Source organism: Rhinolophus sinicus, linkage group LG09 (assembly GCF_036562045.2).
Source record: "Rhinolophus sinicus isolate RSC01 linkage group LG09, ASM3656204v1, whole genome shotgun sequence".
Lineage (NCBI taxonomy): Eukaryota > Metazoa > Chordata > Mammalia > Chiroptera > Rhinolophidae > Rhinolophus > Rhinolophus sinicus.
The window spans coordinates 49958530-49981523 of NC_133758.1; the positions used below are offsets into that span (position 1 = coordinate 49958530).

At 38.5% G+C, this 22994-nt stretch overlaps 1 protein-coding gene across 16 annotated transcripts in view; it reads left to right on the top strand.

Moving 5' to 3' along the window:
• The window catches only part of PTPRM (protein tyrosine phosphatase receptor type M), an 809264-nt gene that overhangs the window by 624429 nt on the left and 161841 nt on the right, over window positions 1-22994 (top strand). The gene's annotated exons all lie outside the window — the stretch shown is intronic.

A 22994-nucleotide genomic window follows, 5' to 3' on the forward strand; every position in this document is an offset into this window, starting at 1 on the left:
TGTTCAAAGAAATAATGTATCAAATTACATTCAAGAAATAATGCTACCAAAATATTAAAAGATAATCCAAATATATAAGAGAATTCTTGAAAAAAAATTAGGCTCTCAGACTGGGGTTGGGAGGGAATAAGTTAGACTGCTAAATAAGAAATATTAAGATACCTGGGTAGTCATCTGGAAAATAAACTTATCCATACCTCATACCTGAAGCCAAATTAAATTCCAAATGGATCAAAGATTTTTAAATGTAGAAAAACAAAAGTTCAAAAATTCTAGAAAAAGACGTGGGGAAAATTTTTATACTCTTAGAATAGGGAAAGTCTTTCTAAATATGACTCAAAACCTAATAGCTTGTTCTTAGCTAGAGGTTTGACTAGGGAAGGATCTGCTTGCAAACACCCTCATGTGGTTGGCAGAATTCATGGAAGCTTACTTCTTTAATACCAGCAACAGAGAGAGCAAGCCTCTGCTGTTTCCAGTCTCTGGCCTCTTTTTTTTAATTAGTTTCATGTATACAAAACAGCATAGTGGTTAGACATTTACACACCTCACAAAGTGATAACCCCAACAAGTCTACTTCCCATCTCACACTGTATATAGCTATTACAATACCATTGATTATATTTCCTGTACTATACTTTACATCCCATAACTTTTTTTTCATTTGACATTCAGTATTATTTTATATTAGTTTCAGGTGTACAGCAGAGTGGTTAGACATTTATATAATTTATTAAGTGATTCCCCTGATAAGTCAGACACTTTACATATTTTTTACAATATCATTGATTATATTTCTCATATTATATTTCACATCCCCAGAACTATTTTGTAACTACCAATTTGTGTTTCCTAATCCCTTCACCTTTCTCACCCATCCCCCAAACACCCCTCCTTTCTAGCAACTATCAGTTTGTTTTCTGTATCTGGCAGTCTATTTGTTTTGTTTGTTCATTTGTTCTGTTCTTTAGATTCCACACATAAGTGAGATCATATCATATTTGTCTTCCTCAGTCTGACTTATTTCACTTAGCGTAATACCCTTTAGGTCCATCCATATTGCTGCCAATGGTAAGATTTCATTCTTTTTCATAGTAAAGTACTCCTATATATATATATAGATATATATATATATATCTATATATATATATATATATATATATATATATATATATATATCACATTTTCTTTATCCAATTGTCTATTGATGGGCACTTAAGTTGCTTTCCTATCTTGGCTATTGTGAATAGTGCTGCAGTAAACATAGGAGTGCATATATCTTTTCAAATTAGTGTTTTGAATTTCTTGGCATAAATACCCAGAAGTGGAATTGGTGGGTGATAAGATAGTTCTATTTTTAATTTTTGAGGATCCTCCGTATGTTTTCCATAGTGGTAGGATTTGCAATCTTACCAACAGTGCACGAGGGTTCCCTTTTCTCCACATCCTCGTCAACATTTGTTTGTTGATTTATTAATGATGGCCATTCTGACAGGTGAGAGATGATATCTCATTGTGGTTTGTATCATCACATCATCTATGTGATAATTAGTGATGTTGAGCATCTTTTCTTATGTCTGTTGGCCATCTGTATTTCCTTTTTGGAGAAATGTCTATTCAGGTCCTCTGCCCATTTTTAATTAGATTATTTCTTGTGTGCGTGTGTGAGTACTGAGTTCTATGAGATTTTTATAAATTTTGGATATTAACTTCTTATCAGATGTATCATTGGAAAATTTCTTCTTCCATTCAGTCAGATGTCTTTTCATTTTGTTGGTGGTTTCCTTTGCTGTGAAAAAACTTTTCAGTTTGATGTAGTCCCATTTGTATACTTTTTCTTTTGTTTCCCTTGCCTAAGGAGATAGATCAGTTAAAATATTACTAAGGGTAACATCTGAGAGTTTACCTCCTATAATTTCTCCTAGGAGTTTTATGGTTTCAGGTCTTACATTTAAGGCTTTAATCCATTTTCAGTTTCTTCTTGTATACGGCATAAGAAGGTGTTCCAATTTCCTTTTTTGCATGTATCTGTCCAGTTTCCCCAGCACCCTTTATTGAATAGACAGTCTTTACCCCAATGTATATTCTTGCTTCCTTTGTCACAGATTAAATGACGATATAGGCATGGATTTATTTCTTGGCTCTCTAGTCTGTTCCATTGATCTATGTGTCTGTTTTTAATGCCAATACCATGCTGTTTTGATTACTATGGGCGTGTAGTATAATTTGATATCAGGTAGCACGATACCTCCCAGCTTTGTTCTTCTTTCTCAGGATTTTCATGGATATCCGCGATCTTTTACAGTTCCATATAAATTTTAGGATTATTTGTTCTAATTCTGTGAAAAATGCCATTGGTATTTTTTCTTTTTTTTTAAATTTTTATTAAATGTATTGGGGTGACATTGGTTAGTAAAATGATGTAGTTTTCAAGTGTACATTTCCATAATACATCATCTATATATTGCATTCTATGTTCACCTACCAGAGTCACTTCTTCCATCACCATGTATTTGAACCCCTTTTCCCTCTTCTACCACACCCCTCCCCCATTTACCCCTGATAACCACTAAACTGTTGTCTGTGTCTATCAGTGTTTGTTTCTTTGTTTGTCTTGTTTGTTTGTTGCTTTCAGTTTTATATCCCACATATGAGTGAAGTTATATGTTTCTTGACTTTTCTGTCTGACCAGTTTTGCTTAGCATGATAATCTCAGGATCCATCCATGTTGTCGCAAATGGCAATATTTCAACTTTTCTTATGGCAAAGTAATTTTCCATTGTATATATGTACCACATCTTCTTTATCCAATCATTTATTGGTAGGGACTGCATTGAATCTATAGATTTCTTTGAGTAGTGTGGAAATTTTAACTATATTAATTCTTCCTATCCATGAGCATAGTGTATGTTTCCATTTATTTATATCTTCTTTAATTTCTTTCATCAATGTCTTATAATTTTCTGAGTAGAAGTCTTTTATTTCCTTGGTTAAATTTTTTCCTATGTATTTTTTTATATGCAATTGTAAATGGCATTGTTTTCTTAATTTCTCTTTCTGATAGTTTATTATTGGTGTATAAAAATGTAACTGATTTCTAAGTATTAATTTTGTATGCTGCTACTTTACTAAATTCATTTATCAGTTCTAATAGTTATTTGGTGGAATCTTTGGGGTTTCTATATATAATACCATGTCATCTGCAAGGAATGACAGTTTTACTTCCTCCTTTCCAATTTGGGTGCATTTTATTTCTTGTCAGATTGCAGTGGCTAGGACATCCAGCAGTATGTTTAATAAAAGTGGTGAAAGTGGAAATCCTTGTCTTGTTCCTGATCTTAAGGAGAATGCTTTTAGCTTTTCCCCATTAAGTATGATATTAGCTGAGGGATTGTCATATGTGGCCTTTACTATGTTGAGATATATTCCCTCTATTCCTATTTTTCTGAGAGTTTTTATCATAAATGGGTGTTCAATTATGTCAGTCACTTTTCCTGCATCTATTCCTGCACTTTTCCTGCATATGATCATATGATTTTTATTTTTCATTTTGTTTATATGGTGTATCACATTAATTGATTTGCGGATATTCAACCAACCTTGCATACCAGAAATGAATCCCACTTGATTGTGGTATATGATCTTTTTAATGTATTGCTGAATTTGATTTGCTGTATTTTCTTGAAGATTTTTACATCTATGTTCATTAGGGATATCTCCCTATAGTTTTCGTTTGTTGTAATGTCTTTGTCTGGTTTTGAAATCAGGGTAATGGTGTCCTCATAAAATGAGTTTGGGATCCTTCCCTGCTCTTGAATTTTTTGGAATAGTTTGAGAAGAATAGGTGTTAGTTCTTTTTTGAATGTTTGGTAAAATTCACCTGTGAGATCCTCTCATCCAGGATTTTTGTTTGTTGGGAGCTTGTTGATTACCAATTCAATTTCATTAGTAGTAATCGGTCAGTTCAGATTTTCTGTTTTTTCTTGATTCAGCCTTAGAAAGTTATATGCTTCCAGGAATTTATCCATTTTTTCCAGATTGTCCAATTTGTTGGCATATAGTATTTTCCTAATTTTTTTTTTGTATTTTTTATATCTATTTGTCACTTTTCTTTCCCTTCTGATTTTATTTATTTCGATCCTTTCTCTTTTTTTTCTTGATGGATCTCATTAAAGATTTGTCAGTTTTGTTTATCTTTTCAAAAAACCAGCATTTGGTTCCATTGCTCTTTTGTATTGATTTTTTTTAGCTTCTATTTTGTTTATTTCCTCTCTAATCTTTATTATTTTCTTCCTTGTACTCACTTTGGGCTTTGTTTGCTATTCTTTTTCCAGTTCCCTTAGGTGTAAAGTTAGACTATTTATTTGAGATTTCTCTTGTTTCTCGAGGTAGGCCTGCATTGCTGTGAATTTCCCTGTAGGACTGCTTTTGAAGGACCTCATAGATTTGGGGTCATTGTGTTTTTATTTTTGTTTGTCTCAAGGTATCTTTTGAATTATTCTTTGATGTCATTACTGACTCATTCATTATTTAGTAGCATGTTATTTAGCCTCCTAATGTTTGTGTATTTTTCAGTTTTTTTCTTGTGATTGATTTCTAGTTACATATCATTGTGCTCAGAGAAGTCACTTAATTTTAGTCTTCTTAAATTTATTGAGACTTGTTTTGTGCCCTAATATATGGTCTGTCTTGGAAAATATTCCATGTGCACTTGAAAAGAATGTATATTCAGCTGCTTTGGGGTGAAATGCTCTAAATGTATCAATTAAATCCATCTCATCTAGTGTATCATTTAAGGCTGTTGTTTCCTTGTTGATTTAGGTCTGGAAGATCTGTCCATTCTTATCAGTGAGGTGTTAAAGTCTCTACTATGTTTGTGTTCCTGTTGATCTCTGCCTTTATGTTGACAATACTTTTTTATCTGTTTAGGTGCTCCTATGTTGGCTGCATAGGTGTTTACTAGGGTTATGTTCTCTTGTTGGATTGATCCCTTTATCATTACGTAATGTCTTTCTTTGTCTCTTGTTAATAGTCTGTTTTAAAGTCTATTTTGTCCAATATGAGTATTGCTACCCCAGATTTTTCTCATTTTTATTTGCATGATAACTTTTTTCATCTGTTTACTTTCAGTCTATCTGTATCTGAGGTGGGTCTCTTGCAGACAGCATATGCATGGGTTTTGCTTTCTTATCTATTCAGCTACCCTATGTCTTTTGACTGGAGCATTTGCTATGTTTATATTTAAAGTGGTTATTGATAGGTACATAGTTATTGCCATTGTATTATTTATATTCTTGATCTTTTGTTTGTTTGTTTGTTTGTTTTCCCCTTCTTCTTCTTAAAGAAGTCCTTTTAATATTTCCTGTAATAGTGACTTGGTGGTAATGAATTCCTTTGGCTTTTTCTTGTCTGGGAAGCTCTTTATCTCTCCTTCAATTTTAAATGGTAGCTTTGTTGGGTAGAGTAGTCTTGGTTGTAGGCCCTTTTTTCCATCACTTTGACTATTTCCTGTCACTCCCTTTTGGCCTGCAAAGTTTCAGTAGAGAAATCAGCTGATAGTCTTATGGGAGCTCCCTTGTAACCAACTAATTGTCTTTCTCTTGCTGCTTTTAGAATTCCTTCGTTGTCTTTAACCTTTGCTATTTTAATTATAACATGTCTTGGTGTGGGCCTGTTTGGGTTCATCTTGTTTGGGACCCTCTGCACTTCCTGGGCATGTATGTCTCTTTCCTTCACCTGGTTAGGGAAGTTTTCAGTTATTATTTCTTAAAATAGGTTCTTGATCTTTTGCTGTCTCTCTTCTTCTGTTAGTCCTATGATGAAAATGTTATGCTTGATGTTGTCCCAAGGTCCTTTAAACTATCTTTGTTTTATTTTGTTTTTCTTTTTATTCCGATTGAGTGTTTTCTGCTACTTTGTCTTCTAAATAACTGATATGATCCTATGCTTTAGCTAACCTGCTGTTGATTCCTTCTAATGTATTGTTCATTTCAGTTATTGATTTCTTATTCCTGACTGTTCTTTTTTTATGGTTTCTATGTCCTTCTTTATGCTTACTATCTCTTTGTTGAAGTTCTTCCTTAAGCATTCTTAAAACCAGTGTTTTAAACTCTGCCTCTGGTAGATTGGTTGCCTCCATTTCATTTAGTTCTGTTTCTGGAAGTTTCTCCTATTCTTTTATTTGGGACATGTTTCTTTGTTTCCTCATTCTGGCTGCCTCTCTGTGTTTGCTTCTGTATATTATGTTGATTGGGCTATGTGGTCCAGTAGACCAGTCTCCCTATTCACCTGTGCATGTGTTCTAGGAGTATCCCTAGTGTGTGTTCTTTGTATTCTCCTACTATAACTGAGGCTTGATTGCTTTTGGCACATCAGTAGGTGGGACTGATTCCAAGGCTGACTGACTGTGAGGATTGACTATGCCCACAATGTATGAGCTGTTGATGGGGGCTGACCCCTCACAGGGGTATTTGCCCCAGCAGGCTCTTGTGCCTGTTGAAACCACGCTTTGGGTGCCACTTGTGGGGCCAATTGGGTAATGCTCTGTGGGGTCTGAAGCCAGCCTTGGGGTGCATTGTTTCTGGTATCTCTTGGGAAGGGCTTCCATGCAGGCCAATTTCAGCCTTGCCTGTGACCGGCCCAGGGCTACCTCACAGGAGTCACAAAGCTATATTTGGTTGCTGCCTGTGCTGGACCTGGCGGCATGTGGGGTGGCCTCTCTGTGATCTGAGGCTGGCTGCCACTAGTATTGGGCCTGGGGTAGCTTAACAGAAGGCCCAGGGTCCCCCTAAGCCTTTTGCCACTGGCTGGCTGCCCATAAGGCTCAGTTGTTGAAAGAGCCTCCTTAGGTTTCAGCCGTACTAGTTGACCCGGTGTTGAGAGTGCCCCTGGCGATGCAGCCCCAGCTGGTTGGGGCAAGGTTCCAAGAAGTCACGGGGTGTGGGCTGTTGTCTTCACAAATCCAATGCAGAGTCAGTTCTTGCACCAGTGCTAGGCCCTTGAACACCTTGCAAAATGCCCTGAGAACACTGCAGTGAGCCACTGCTCGCCTTAGGCCTGCAGATCCCCGAGAGCTACCCAACAGAGGCTGCAGCTCAAGTTGTGATTAACTGCCCAAACTAAGAGTTCACCAGGCCACCGTGGGCCATCTGCTGCTATGAAAGGCTTTTGCATCTTGTAGAGTGGGGTGGGCCCAGGAGGTGAGAGTACTCAGGATGATGCAACACTTGCAGGGTGGGGCAGGGACCCAGGGCCTCTGGTGCGCATGCACAGATTTTATCAGACCAATGTAGTCTCGGATTTGGCCCTTTTGGGGGAGGGTTCAACAAAGAAAAGATGGTGCCCTCCTATAGGCTACACATGAGGAAGGCTCCACATAGGGACAAAGCCCTCGCCACAAGGCTACACAATCTGTCTTTCCCTGTATGTCTCTAGCACCTCTTGAGTTGCCACCCCTCCACTCGAGAGCAGTTGAGTGTTTGCAAGTGAGTGAATCTATGCACAAGCTCTTCAAGAGGATGTCTGGATTTCTAGCCACTTTCCATCTCACCAGTATAGATGGACAGAGTTCTTGCTGCTTTTCACTGCCAGATGTTGTAGGAATTCCTCTTCCTGACACAGGATCCCTGGGCTGTGGTGCGCGGTACGGGGCTGGGACCCTTCCCCTCCCTCTTCAGAGGGAAATCCACCACTGAGGTGTCCCGCCCAGTGCTCAACCACTACCTGTGGGTTTCAGGTCAGCCCATTTCATGTCTCCACCCCTCCCACCAGTCTTGATGTGGCCTCTTCTTTATATCCTTAGTTATAGGGATTCTGTTCAGCTAGTCTTCAGATGATCCTTGATGTTGATGGTTCTATTATTTAGTTGTAATTGTGATGTGATCCTGGCAGGCATCAGTCATAGCATTTACCTAATCCACCATCTAGGAATGAGAGTATGTTTGAAATGAGTTTCTACCATCTCAATATCCTACGAGTTTCAAACTCTGCTTCTTTCTCCTCTTAGAGGAACACTCATGATACTTCATTTTATGTCCCACATGCTGTGTTGTCTTGGGTTGAGCTTCATGTCTGAGCTTAATGACCAAAGATTCATTACAGCACTGAGAACCATGCCACTGTGATAGCTAGCCTTTTAAGACTAGATCTTTGGTCCATCGCACACAAATAGACACACTCTGTCTGCTGACATGTGCATTCTCATGTGTTGCCAATAACCTCAGTTCAGAAGACTACAAGCCAAGGAAACTAACTCAGACTAGGCCCTAAGCATTTGATTTAAGTCCAGAAAATATTTTCAGATGAAGTTCTGCATTTTAGAAACCTTGAAATTCTTAGATTTACCTTTAGCAATTTAACTTATAACTGACTGCCTTTGCATGTGTCCCCATGCACTTTTAAAGGCTAGCTTAGGAATTAATAGGATTAAGAGTAAGACTTCCAAAAGCATTAATAATCTTATGAAAGACAAAATTAGGTTATTGAAAAAATATAAGCCTAATGAACAGAGGTGATATCTCAGTTCTATCCAATATTCTGAATGCAGATATTGCTCAAATGTTTATTAAAGATATTAATATCAAGGAGATTAGTTATAGAATCAAATAACAATTCATAGAATAACCTGATACCAATTTTTCATAGACTGCTTAAAAATACCTACCTTGGCACTTCCTGTTAACACTATAGCTGATATATATATTGGAAAATATGTACCCTATTCAGATTTCCAGAAGAAATAAGATTTATAAGTGCAAACTGAAAGTTTATACCAATTTTAAGCATATTATAATTGATGTTTTATTGAGTTGTTATACTTTGAAATAAAATGTTATTAATTAATTACATTTCAAAATAGTGTTTTTCTCATTCTAGCTAATCAGTGGATCAGAGAGGACTGCTTAAAGGAAACGTATATAAATGCATCACATTATGCACCTTAAACTTGCATAACGTTATTTATCAATTATATCTCAATATAGCTGGAGGGGAGTAAATACTTTTAAACACCAAAGCCATTATCAGTTTAAAAAAAATAAATAAGGAAAAAAATGAAGAAAGAACATATACTAGAGAGAAAAGCAGGAAAAACTAGAAAGGTATTATTGCGAGAAATATGAAATGGCAAATTCTGTTGGGAATTATCTTAGCACTCAGTATATTTCAGGTTACTAACTACCCCCACCCCGGGAGGTAGGGTGCTAATGTTGGCAAGAGGACCATGGTAGGATGGAGTAAGTGGGACATGAGGAGTGATCTTGGTACACAGGTAAACCTGTGCAGTGGCTGCAGGGAGAGGGGCACTCCTGCTAAGGAGTGCCTCACCTCCAGCATGAAGTCTTTCCTTCCCCATCCTCGCCTGCACATGTCGCTGAATTACAAACTCAGATCTAAGAGGTATAGCCAAGCTGATGGGAATTAACAGGGCAGCGAAAGGTCCCAGGCTATATTTACTCTGCTCTACATTCTCTAACCCCAGGGAATATTTATTCTAGTATGAATCTGGAAAATCATCAAACAGTTATTTTTTTAAAGTTCAATTGGCTCTTAGAACTCTAACCAAAGGTACCTCTTTGAATCGCACTGTGAAGTATGCATCCTTCCTTTTAACCCCCACCGAGTCAGGAACACTGTGGCTGCCTGGTGTGGGATGAACCTCACAGAGCAAATACTGAACGGCTGTGGTGTGGAACACAGGCTCTGGTGCCAGACTGCCTGTATTCCAACCCAACTCTGCTTCCTACTACTAGCCTCGTGACCTTTAGAACATTACCTAACCTCTCTGGACCACGGTTTCACCATCTGTAAAATGGAATAACTATGGCATCAACCTCATACGGTTGTGTGGGGATTAACCCATTTAATGCATCGTAAGTGCTGGAATTGTATCTGATATTCAGTTGACCAGTTACCTAGTAAAAGAAAAATAATGACCGGAGACTTCCGGAAAAATGGCGGAGTGAGGTGAGCCTCTGTAAAGCTCCCCTGGAATTTACAAAGAATCGAACAACAAAAACTCCACAAAGGACTCCCTGCACAGCAGACAGGCAAGACGAAGAGGCCCACTACCGACTGAAATCACCTACAGGTGGGAGATTCGCGCGAGTGGAGGGAGGAGGAAAGGGAGAAGTCAGAGGGCAGGACAGACTAGCTCAGTGCTCCGAGCTCGCTGCTTCCCGCAGCTGCGGAGAGGGAAGAACTCAGACTGCTAGGGCTCCGCCAGCTGAGGGTATCACGGCTGAACCCAACGCCACGGCAGAGACCTCGGAGAAAAGACTGAGGGAAAAAGGCTGAAAACGGTGGTTTAAGCCCGCACTGCCGAGCAGAGAACGGAGCCTTAGGCACTGAGACTAGCCGCCCCCTCCCTCCCCTCCCAGAGCTCGCCCCGCCCCCACCTGCCCGGTGCTAGAAGCGAAACAGTAGCAGTGTCAGATCAAAACAACAGAAAATTTGCTGTTTTGAGATCTGTGGACCGCAAACACAAATTCACAGCCCAACTAGTTCCAGCAAAGGGGAGAGATCTGTAGAAGCAGGACCGGCTGTGGTGGTGGTCTCCGCCATTGCTCTGGGCCACCTCTCACAACTCACCCCGCCCCTGGCCCCACCTATCTGGGCAGATCCCTGCAGGAGTGAACAGAACTGCTGAAACATACGGGCTCTGAATCCGGAGCTGGAAGAGCTTTGGAACATCAAAAGCTCTCCGCATACCCACCGGGACACTGCGCCCTGTGACCTAGACGAACTATTAACAGAGGAGAAGCCCATCTCCCAGGGAATTCCCCCATTGCGTGAGAAGTTGGACTAGTGCAGAGAAAACATAGCAGTACTGTGTGGGAGAAGAAAAATAAGTTGCAGTTGGAGAAATAATAAAACATTCTACCAACAAATACTGGCAAACAAAAGAAAGACCGCTTCCTATCAACCTGTTGCAGAAGTCACTCCTGTAGATGTCTAGGAAGAGAAATAGTAAACCAGTAATCGCCATGAATAACCAAGGCAACAAGATAGCTCAGAAAGAAAGTGAAAAATCTCCAGAGAAGGCACTTAAAGATACAGAAATATGTGACTTAAATGACAGAGAATTCAAGATTGCAGTTCTGAAAAAACTCAACGAAATACAAGAAAACACAGATAGGCAGTTAAAGGAACTCAGAAACTCAATCAAAGAACAGCATGAACATTTTACGAAAGAGATTGAAATCTTAAAAAAGAACCAAATAGAATTTCTGGAGATTAAGAACTCAATAGAAGAAATTAAGAATGAAATAACCAGCTTAGGTAGTAGAGTTGACCAGATGGAGGAAAGAATCAGTGACATCGAAGATAGAAACCTGGAAATGACACAAATTGAAGAAGAAAGAGACTTGAGACTTAAAAGAAATGAAAGAACTCTACAAGAACTTTCTGACTCCATCAGAAAGAGCAATATAAGAATAATGGGCATACCAGAAGGAGAAGAAAGAGAGAAGGGAACAGAGAATATATTCAAACAAATTGTCGACGAGATCTTCCCAAATTTGTGGACAGAACTGGACCCTCGAATCCAAGAAGCAAATAGAACACCTAGTTACCTCAATCCCAACAGACCTTCTCCAAGGCACATTGTATTGAAGCTGTCTAAAATCAACGACAAAGAAAGAATCCTCAAGGCAGCCAGGGAAAAGAAGACGGTAACTTACAAAGGAAAGCCCATTAGATTATCATCAGATTTTTCAGCAGAAACTCTACAAGCCAGGAAGTGGAACCAAATATTCAAACTATTGAAAGAGAGAAACCATGAGCCAAGAATAATATATCCAGCAAAGATATCCTTTAGATATGAAGGAGGAATAAAGACCTTTCCAGACATACAGAAGCTGAGGGAATTTTCTAATACACGACCTGCACTACAAGAAATACTAAAGGAGGCTATTCGACCACCATCAACAGGGACAATTTGTGGCAACCAAAACTCAAAAAGGGGGAGAGTAAAGGCCTGAACCGGAATATGGGAATGGAGAAAGTAAGCGTGCTGAAGAAAATGGAATACTCTAAATATCAAACTTTCTTTTACATAAACTTAAGGGTAACCACTCAAAATAAATCCAGAATTGAAATATATACTGAAATAAAAGAAGAAACAGAGGGAAACATCATAGAATACCACCACACAGAAATAATAGACAACAACAAAAGGCAAAGAAACAATGGAGACACAACCTTACCAGAAAACTAAGGATAGAATGACAGGAAATCCTCACATATCAATAATCACCCTAAATGTAAATGGACTGAACTCACCAATAAAAAGGCACAGAGTAGCAGATTGGATCAAAAAACTAAACCCAACCATATGCTGTCTCCAAGAGACACATCTCAGCTACAAGGACAAGCATAGACTCAAAGTGAAAGGGTGGAAATTGACACTCCAAGCAAATGGTACCCAGAGAAAATCAGGTGTAGCCATAATGATATCAGATGAAACAGACTTCAAGGTGAAAAAGATAACAAGAGACAAAGATGGACATTTCATAATGGTGAAGGGACTGTACAACAAGAAGACATAACAGTCATCAATATTTATGCCCCCAATCAGGGAGCACCGAAATACACCAAGCAACTACTAACAGAACTAAAGGGAGAAATTGACCAAAACACAATTATACTAGGGGACTTAAATACATCATTGACAGCTATGGATAGATCATCCAAACAGAAAATAAATAACGAAATAGTAGCCCTAAATGACACATTAGATGAAATGGACATAATTGACATTTATAGAGCACTTCATCCTAAAACATCAGACTATACATTCTTTTCTAGTGTACATGGAACATTCTCAAGGATAGACCATATATTGGGACATAAAATCAGTCTCAACAAATTTAAGAAGATTGAAATCATACCATGCATATTCTCTGATCACAAGGCTTTGAAATTGATATCAACTGTAAAAAGAAAGCGGAAAAACACAAATACATGGAGATTAAACAACATACTTTTAAAGAAGGACTGGGTCAAAGAAGAAATTAGAGGAGAGATCAAAAGATACATAGAAACAAATGACAATGAAAATACATCCTACCAAAATTTTTGGGATGCAGCGAAAGCAGTTTTAAGAGGGAAATTTATCTCATTACAGGCCTATCTCAAGAAACAAGAAAACTCCCAAATAAATAACCTCATGTTACACCTTAAAGAACTAGAAAAAGAAGAACAAGTAAAACCCAAGGTCAGCAGAAGAAAGGAAATAACAAAAATTAGAGCAGAACTAAATGAAATAGAGAACAAAAAGACAATAGAAAAATTAATATGACAAACAGCTGGTTCTTTGAAAAGATTAACAAAATTGACAAAGCCTTGGCTAGACTTACTAAGATAAAAAAAGAGAGAAGACACTGATTAACAAAATCAGAAACGTAAAAGGGGAAGTTATCACGGACACCACAGAAATACAAAGGATCATCCAAGAATACTATGAAGGACTATATGCCACCAAATTCAACAACCTAGAAGAAATGGACAAGTTCTTAGAAACATATAGCCTTCCAAGGCTGAACCATGAAGAACTGGAAAATCTAAACAGACCAATCACCAGTAACGAAATTGAATCAGTCATCCAAAACCTTCCCAAAAGCAAAAGTCCGGGACCAGATGGCTTCACTAGTGAATTCTACCAAACCTTCAAAGAGGATCTAATACCAATTCTGCACAAACTCTTCCAAAAAATTGAAGAAGAGACAGTACTCCCTAACTCATTTTATGAGGCCAACATTACCCTGATACCAAAACCTGGTAAGGACAGCACAAAAAAAGAAAACTACAGACCAATATCTCTAATGAATACCGATGCAAAAATCCTAAATAAAATTCTAGCAAATCGAATACAACAATGCATTAAAAAGATTATTCATCACGACCAAGTGGGGTTCATCCCCGGGGCACAAGGATGGTTCAACATACGCAAATCCATCAATGTGATACATCACATAAACAAAATAAAGGACAAAAATCATATGATTATATCAATTGATGCAGAAATTGCATTTGACAAGATATAACATCCATTTATGATTAAAAACTTAATAAAATAGGTATAGAAGGAAATATCTTAACATAATAAAGGGCATATATGACAAACCCACAGCTAATGTCATAATTAACAGTTAAAAACTGAAGTCCTTTGCTCTACGCTCAGGAACATGACAGGTTGTGCCCTATCACCTCTGCTTTTCAACATAGTGTTACAAGTCTTCGCCAGAGCAATAACCAAGAGAAAGAAATAAAAGGCATCCCAATTGGGAATGAAGAAGTTAAATTGTCACTCTTTGCAAATGTCATGATGCTATAGATGGAAAACCCGAAAGACTCACCCAAGAAGCTATTAGAAACAATAAACGAATACAGTAAAGTTGCTGGCTACAAAATCAACGCACAAAAGTCCATTGCCTTCCTATATACTAACAATGAAATCTCAGAAAAAAAAACAATTCCTTTTGCAATTGCAGCAAAAAGAATAAAATACCTAGGAATAAACTTAACCAAGGATGTGAAAGACCTATATGCTGAAAACTATAAGACATTTTTGAAAGAAATTGAAGAAGACACAAAGAAATGGAAAGACATTCCGTGCTCATGGATTGGAAGAATCAACATAGTTAAAATGGCCATATTACCCAAAGCAATATACAGATTCAATGCAATCCCCATCAAAATCCCAATGGCATATTTTAAAGAAATAGAACAAAAATCATCAGATTTGTTTGGAACCACAAAAGACCCCGAATAGCCAAAGCAATCTTAAGGAAAAAGAACAATAATGGAGGTATCACACTTCCTGACTTTGGCTTGTACTACAGGGCTACAATAATCAAAACAGCATGGTATTGGCAGAAAACAGACACATAGACCAATGGAATAGAATTGAGAACCCAGAGAGAAAACCACAGAAGTATGGACAGATAATTTTTGACAAAGATGCTAAAAACATACAATGGAGCAAAGACAGCCTCTTCAATAAATGGTGCTGGGAGAATTGGATAGCCACGTGCAAAAGAATGAAACTGGACTGCTATTTGTCACCATGTACCAAAGTTAATTCAAAATGGATCAAAGACTTAAGCATAAGACCTGACACAATAAACTGCATAGAAGAAAACATAGGTACTAAACTTATGGACCTTGGGTTCAAAGAGCATTTTATGAACTTGACTCCAAAGGCAATGGAAGTAAAAGCTAAAATAAACGAATGGGACTATATGAAACTTAAAAGCTTCTGCACAGCAAAAGAAACCATTGACAAAATAAAGAGGCCACCAACTGAATGGGAGAAGATTTTTGCAAACAGTGCCTCCGATAAGGGGCTAGTATCCAGAATATACAAGGAACTCATGCAACTCAACAACAAAAAAACAAACAACCCAATTGAAAAATGGGCAGAGGACTTGAAGAGACATTTCTCCAAAGAGGACATACAAATGGCAAATAGACATATGAAAAAATGCTCAACATCACTAATCATCAGAGAAATGCAAATCAAAACCACAATGAGATATCACCTCACCCCAGTCAGAATGGCTATCATCAACAAGACAAATAATAACAAATGTTGGAGAGGCTGTGGAGAAAAAGGAACCCTCATACACTGTTGGTGGGAATGCAGACTGGTGCAGCCATTATGGAAGGCAGTGTGGAGGTTTCTCAAAGAATTACGAATAGAATTGTCATATGACCCTGCAATCCCTCTTCTGGGTATCTACCCAAAAAATCTGAAAACATTTAGAGATAAAGACACGTGTGCTCCAATGTTCATTGCAGCTTTGTTTACGGTGGCCAAGACATGGAAACAACCAAAATGTCCTTCGATAGATGAATGGATAAAGAAGTTGTGGTATATATACACAATGGAATACTATTCAGTAAGAAAAGATGATATAGGAACATTTGTGACAACATGGATGGATCTTGAGAGAGTAATGCTGAAAACAAGTCAGACAGAAAAAGCAGAGAACCATGTGATTTCACTGATATGTGGTATATAAACCAAAAACAACAAAAGAACAAGACAAACAAATGAGAAACAGAAACTCATAGACACAGACAATAGTTTAGTGGTTGCCAGAGGGTAACGGGGGCGGGGGCTGGGGGGTGGGAGATGAGGGTAAGGGGGATCGAATATATGGTGATGGAAGGAGAACTGACTCTGGGTGGTGAACACACAATGGGATTTATAGATGATGTAATACAGAATTGTTCACCTGAAATCTATGTAATTTTACTAACAATTGTCACCCCAATAAATTTAATTAAAAAAAAAATAATAAAAAAAATAATGACCAATAATAAGATCCAAGAACAGAAATTCACACCGTCTTCTTTATAGGGAAACTATGTCATATTGCGGTTTCAATACATCTCTGTCATCTCTTGTGTTCAGCACTCTGAGGGTAAAGTGAACCAGTCCTTGTCTGGAAGGGGCTCAGTACATTTTTGCTTCAGCTATAGACTAGGTAATTCCCTTACCATGTATCATACACCGTGAAAAGCTCCCATTAAAAAGTAACTTAAATAACTAGGTGGGTTTTATTCTGTGGATAAATTTTGAGAACTGAAAAAATAAGTATTTTTAAATATATGCTATCACCTTTGATTGCTAAAATAGTATTTTCATATCTATGATGTATGACAATTAAGTTCGTGAACTTGTTGCAACGATGTTGCTAACCTTTTTTGATATCAGAGGGATTATTCATTATGCATTTGTACCAACTGGACAAACAGTTAACCAAGTTTACAATTTGCAAGTGCTGAAAAGGCTGTGTGAAAACATTAGATGAAAATGACCTGAACTTTTCACCCAGAATTCATGGCTCTTGCATCACGACAATGCACCAGCTCACATGGCACTGTCTTTGAGAACTTTTTAGCCAGAAAACAAATAACTGATTGGAACACCCTCCCTACTCACCTGATCTGGCCCCCAGTGACTTCTTTCTTTACCCGAAGATAAAGGAAATCTTAAAAGGAAGACATTTGGATGACATTCAGGATATCAAGCGTAATACAACGACAGCTCTGATGACCATTCCAGAAAAAGAGTTCCAAAATTGCTTTGAAGGGTGGTCTAGGCGCTGGCGTCGGTGCATAGCTTCCCAAGGGGAGTATTTCAAAGGTGACTATAGTGATATTCATCAAGGAGGTATGTAGCACTTTCTCTAGGATGAGTTTCCAAACTTAATTGTCCGACCTCGTAAGTTAGGAAAGTCCTAAGGAACGGTGTAACTGTAGACCAGAGAATGCTCTTCATATATATATATATATATATATATATATATATATATATATATATATATATATATATATATATATATATACTGGTATCGTTGACAAGGTAGGATTTAGCAGAAGTTTAATAAGTTGCACTCATTAAGGCACTAGAGAACAGTAAGCTCATGCTGTGAATCAGACACAGAGCTCGGTTCTGGGCATACAGAGGAGACCCACATGCCCTGTCCTCAAGAAGCTCACTCTGCAGGAGGAAGCAGCCACGTAGCAATTGCGTCAGGGGTTCAACCCCACAAGAGAGATTTGCAGAGGCCGCTGGGCGGCACCTGAGCTGGTTTAGGGTGCAAGACTGGACAAGGATGACTTTTTCCTTGAAGGAGGAGTGGGAGTTGGCTAAGAAAAGGTGCGAGAGGACAGATTCCAGGTAGACAGACACAAAAACAAGAGAATGGAGTGCACTGGGAAATTGGCGTGAATCCTAGGAGGGGTTGGCAGATGCAGACAGTCAGGACTCCAATCAAAGGGCCCCGTGTGTCCTATGGAAGAGCTTGGACATCATTCTGGAAGCCATGGGAAGAGAAGAAACACTCAGATAACATGAGTCTTGTTGCTGTACTTGGATGGAGATTTTTAAACATTATTTATGTAAGGCACACAGGAATTGATTGAAAGATAATCAACACCCAAAAAATAAAGGGGAGAGGGAAAATGTATTACCGAAAATGTATGACATGAATTGCATTCCTCTGTCTCTGCTCAAAAAATGCTATGGAATGCTTGCCTTCAACACTTACTGAAGCAGTGAGTTATTTCAATACTAATGCATATCTGGGGATAAAATATCAAGAAAGTCTCTAGTTGCTACGGTGACTCAGCATAATCATCCAGTCTGTCTTTCTGGTTTTCTTCAATCTATGTATATTGGGAAGACCAACCATCTAAATTGCAAAATAGTGACTTTTTTTCTGTTGACAGTGTTTCAACCAGCTCATCTTTATCTTTTCCAAAACAGAAGTGTCTGAAAATTGGCCTAAACACTGGGAAGATTCATTACTGCTCAAGTACACAACAGAAGAGTGTCCAAACAAAAGGGAAAACGTGGTGGGGATAAGACAGAACAGCGCTCAGTGCAAATTTTGTATTTGATTTTGTTTTAACAGGATGGTCATATGGCATATCTCTCCAGGGAAATGCAATAATTTGATTCAAAAGAAACTCAGACATGAATCACAATAAAAAAGTAAACATGCTGAATTGAACAGAAAATGGCATGTTGTCAGTGGAGAGCGGAGCAGGGATCTCTGGAGAAAGACCAAGTGGAAAGGGCAAGTTTGTTTACTTTGTTGAAAAAGAGGAGCTGTTTCCTTTTTTTTTTTCCCCCAGCAAGCAAAAAGCAGTTTGTGCTAACCCCTTAGGGAAAATCTGTGCATTTACCAAAAATAAAAAAAAGAAGGTAGCTGCACTCAAGGAAAACAGTGTAGGACTGAGCTGTCCTGCCGCTGCAGACTTCTGGGCCTTTATCACCTGGAGTCAGAAAGGGAGATCGGCCATGACACTGCAGCTCTGCCCTGAATCAACAAGGAACACTTCTCACTGTTCCTTCTGCGTTAGAGCTGTAAGCTGCTCCCACTGCAATACATACTGAGACAGGAGGCCGGTCCACAACACCCTGGTGGCCCTGCAGGGTTGGAAAGTGAGTTTCCTTCCCTCTCTAGTCCCCAAAAGGCCTTCTTTGGTCCTCAGTTTTTTAACTGGTCCACTGTCTCTTTGGTGATCTAAGCAGAAAGACCATTAACCTTAAGTGGGAAAACAGGCATGTGATCCTGAAAAAATATGTTTTGCTATCATTGTAAAATTAAAGGAAGGACAGCAATTTAAAACTCCTCCCAGATAGGGCATCCTGAGAAACACAGATGGTACTGTTTCATTAGCTCACAATACTGCCCTAGGGCACAAAAATCTGTTTTCCAGTTACTGGAGCTGAGTCTTCTAAGCCTGAGTAACTCTTGGTAGCCGACTCTTCAAGAAATACCTATGTGTGTATCTAAATACAATGTAATTACCTAAATGTATTTAGAAAAACACTATGCTTACCCCATCTACTTTTCTCCTATGTGTTTCTCCAGGGTACAAACACTGGTGATTACTTTTGTCATTGAACATGGAGATTGTTTTTTAGTTCAATTTAAATTGGGGAATTGAGATATTATGCCAGAATCTCAGGCTTAAATACAAGTATCCATTTTTTTTTTTTCCTAAGGAATCTGGATTTTCTTTAAATATGTTTATCTTGTAGAATTTTTTTTAATGTATGGGCTATATATTTTCCTCTCTCATCCTTCCCTCTGTTTTCTAAGTAAAACAGCTGATTTTGTTAAATGCAAGCACAATGTTATATTCGATGCCTTTGTCTAGAGGTGTCCCTTCCTTATCCATGGGGGCTACATCCCAATACCCTTAATGGGTGCCTGATACCATGGATAATACCGAACCCTATGTATACTGTGTTTTTTCCTATACATGTATACCGCTGATAAAGTTTAGGTACAGTAAGAGGTTAACAACAATAACTAATAATTAAAATAGAACAGTTATAACAATACACTGTGATAAAAGTTATGTGAATGACTTTATAACAGCACACTAATAAAAGTTATGTGAATGGCTTTAGGGCCATTCGTAAGTAAAATAAGGGTTACTTGAACGCAAGCACTGAGATATTGAGATAGGAGATCTGGTAACAGAGAGCGCCACTAAGTGGCCAGGAGCATGCATGTGTGGAGATGCTGGATAAAACGGTCATTCACATACCAGGCGGGACAGAGCAGGAATGCACATGATTGCATCACACTACTCAGAATAGCATGCAACTTAAAACGTATGAATTGTTTGTTTCTGTAATTTTCCATGTAATATTTTCGGACCACAGTTGACCACAGGAAACTGAAACCACGGAAAGTAAAACTGCAGATAGCCCATATAGTTGACAAATTTGTAACAAATTAAGAAGAGATGATTAAAATGTCTCGCTGGCCCTCCAAAATCTGTTTTTTATTTACTTGCCTCCCACCTTAGGGAAGCAGTAAAACCAAGAAAGAAGGAAGGAAGGAAGGAAGGAAGGAAGGAAGGAAGGAAGGAAGGAAGGAAGGAAGGAAGGAAGGAAGGAAGGAAGGAAGATAAAGAAACCCACTCCCTGAAAACCACCTCCTGTCTGGAATTTGCAGTTAAAATTCCCTGTTCAGAAGCCCTTAGATGGCACAGGCCCGTAGTTGGGAAGACAGGCCCTGATCCTTAGATGGGCTGGCAGCAGAGCAGAGGACAGTACGGGGGTGCCTGGGCTCTCCCCTGTGGGAGGTTAGTTGGCAGAGAGAATTGCATGTACCTCTAGAAAAGTTTTAAGAGCAGAGCACATCAGTCCCTTTGTTTAGAAAACAGCGTTAGAGCAGGTGGAATAAAAGGTACTTTGTGTTACTTAGCTGATAGAACCATTGCCTGACACAGCTGGTTCCGTGCTTCTGGGTGCAATCCGGGGTGGAGACACCCCCTTGCCATTCACCTCCGGCCCACACACATTTCAGATGTGCTTTTCAGTTCCCATTTCATAGTCTCAGGCACCAGCTGAGTCAATCAATTGCCACAATCAGTGCAGGTTATTTTCTATTCCCCAGGATACAAACCAAACAAAACAAAACCACTCAAAGCTAAGGAAGGGGAGTTGGGGGAGCATTGGCAAGCGCTGTAAATGTATTAAGACTCATAACAGCTGTGCCTCCAATGGCTGTAGCAGCCAAGTGAGTTCTGACATGATTTTTCCTATAATTATGGTGATGCTGAGCCATGTCCATAAGAAAATGGTAAAAACTTCTATCTGATTTTTGAGGTTGCTTCAAACTGTTTGGGCAAGTCAAGTGTATGTGCTTATACTTAGTAGATAAAAGATACTTAGTAGATAAAAGTTTCTGCATGTTTTTAAATGGTGCAATAGAGGGAGTTGATTTTACCGTCAATATCAGGTTTATTTTTTTCTAAACTATAAATATAAAAGTGTCTGTTTTATTTGTTGCATGCTCCATTTGGTCATGCTAGCTTTCAGGACCTCTAAGGTGTTAGCTGACTTTTTAAATCCAGTTTCCTTTTGCCCGTGCCCCTGATAATATCATGTGCGAGTAGAAGCTCAAACTTCAGAAAATTTGATTAAAAATTGTTATTTCCTATGACTCTCCATCCTCCCTCTGATGATAGCTCATGACAGTAGACATTGTCCGATTTGTTGGACGCGCTTCTAGTCAACTTTTTAATGTCAGATGCCATTAGTGACAGGACCTTGCCCTGAAGGGACTGTAAATGTGCCCACGACCTTGCACTTGCTGACCTCATAAGTAGCTGGCATTATTTGAATGGTGTCACTTCCCACTAACTTGGTCTAGCGAGCTTTGGCACAGTTGTCATTGCCCCCTCCCTTTCCCTCACCTGCACATCAGCAGGTCACAAGTCCTAACCATGTTCTCTCCCCACCATTTTCAGCTCCATCCCTTCGTCTCAGTTCCCACTCACCTGGCCCTCATCTCTTGCCTGCACCATTGTAAGAGTTCCCTAACTTACCTCTCAACACTTCGTCTCCCCCTTCAGATCTGTCCTCCACTCTGCAAACTAGTTTTCTTTGTAACGCATAGATGTTATCGTGTTTGATGAGGCTCCAAAATCTGCTGTGGATTCATTCCAAAACTAAGAAACTTCTTAGCATGGCATACTCTGCCCTCCATGACGTGACCTCAGCCTGTATTTCAGGCTTTATTATCAATCGCAGCTACTTTCTTCATGAACCTTATGGTGTGGCTTTTCTGAATAACTCACCGTCTCTCACACTCCAGCGCTTTTGTGTCTCTGGGCCATGCTTCATGTTGTGGCTTTGCCTAGGGTAACTTCTAGCTCCTTCTCTACTTGCTAAGTCCCTTCAGATCCAACTTGCATATTACCTCCTCCTGAAGCTTTCCCTGATCATCCAATCAGAAACAATCATTCCCTTCACAGTCCCATAAGTCTGTGTTTGAATACCATAGTAGGCAACATATTAATTAATACTGCAGCAGACAACGTATTAATTGAAAATACAGTAGGCAGTATATTAACTGATAATATAGTAGGCTATATATTGATTGATTCAATAGATATTTGTCAAACACTGTTACTTTATGTTTACTGAATTGATTTCTATGTATTTAAACACATATACCCCTAGTAAGAAAAATGAAATTAAAGATGGATAAAACTATTAAAAAATACACATTGCTCAAATTGCTTCAAATCATCAGGTAGAATCAAGTGGGTTAGTGGCATCCAACCAGAAAAAAACTGTGACAACTTGAACCTTCCCGATAGTGATGGTTTAAAAATAGTAAGAATGGACATGGTTCCGTCTGATCGTTTTTCCCATTAAATGCACACCATGTTTTAAAATTTTAAGATAAATATTTGTAATCCATATATTCTTTAAATTTCTTATATAACCCCTCATAGAAATAATAGATAATTATTTAAGTGAAAATTCAGGGCGTTTCATAACATGACTATTCCAAGAGAGAAATTATTTATCATCATACACAGTTTCAAAGCTCATAAAGGTAATTTGTGTTATCACGGATATGTATTAGTGGGGAGCAAGATTTTGAGGATTAGACTTTTCATAGTCTTGCTTGACTCCTACAATTTTCATGATGATGTTGATGGTA